Source organism: Priapulus caudatus, unplaced genomic scaffold (assembly GCF_000485595.1).
Source record: "Priapulus caudatus unplaced genomic scaffold, Priapulus_caudatus-5.0.1 Scaffold921, whole genome shotgun sequence".
NCBI lineage: Eukaryota > Metazoa > Priapulida > Priapulimorpha > Priapulimorphida > Priapulidae > Priapulus > Priapulus caudatus.
The window spans coordinates 67,243-68,399 of record NW_014577982.1 but is presented as its reverse complement, the minus strand read 5'-3'; positions in this window follow the sequence as shown (position 1 = coordinate 68,399).

Here is a 1,157-nt window from a genome sequence, read left to right as displayed (position 1 = left end):
GTGTGTGTGTGTGTGTGTGTGTGTGTGTGTGTGTGTGTGTGTGTGTGTGTGTGTGTGTGTGTGTGTGTGTGTGTGTAAGGGAAACAGTCTAAGGACAGTATAACACAGTCCTAATTAGGAGAGTGGGTGACGTGAGAGTATTTCATTTAATCGCGTCGACTACCTTTCATCCTGCATTGCCTTCGGCAAGGTTACACACACACATACAGCTACTTCCATACTAACCACGCATTTCTCCTGATACAATCAAGAGCTATATAATACCTTAAAAACAAAACTTTTTACTTTTCAACGTAGAATAAATAATGTTGTCGTAAAATAGCACTATTTTCCCGTTTTCCCGTTGCACACTCTAGGTATTATTAGCTCTGGATACAATCCGATTCTATTACTACTACTACTCAGCGGACGCTTCCGAGATAGAGTTCACAATGCCATGCCATGAATATTTGTTCATTATCAGTACCTGCATGTCTGCAATCCGATTCACTGTTGAACGCAAACAGTGCTCACTTTTCCCGTCAATTATTTCAGCTCGAGATATTCGTTTGTATTAGTTCGGGTGTTGTTCATTTCTTCCTTGCAATGGATAGACGGTAGTATCCTTGGCATTTAGATGATTGTCGTGTCTACATGCATGCTGATTTGTGCTGTATAAACATGTGTCATGTTAATAGGTGCGTGAAGCAATGGGCGTTGGTAGTATGGCAATGTTATATATCACTAGTTACAATCAGGAACCAGTTCTATGAGAGGACCGTGCTAGCAGTATGGCATTAGCTGGTCTCTCTCTCTTTCCCTCCCTTTCTCTCTCTCTCTCTCTCTCTCTCTCTCTCTCTTTCTCTCTCTCTCTCTTTCTCTCTCTCGCGCGCTTTGTCTCCTCTTTCTCGCTCTCTTTCTCTCTCTCCTCTCATCGCATCATGCTCTTGGTTCTGTGCGTGTGGACAGTGACCATATAAGCACTCCTATTCCTCCTTTTCATCCTACTCTTCCTTCTCTCTCTCATCCTTTTTCTTTTCCAATTCCTCACCCCCTCCTCCTCCTTCTCCTCATTCAATTCCACCTTTTTATCACTCCTCCCCTCCACCTCCTCTTCTTCCTTACTCCTCAACCTTCTCTTCATCACCCCCCTCTTCCTCTTCCTCCTTCTCCTCCTC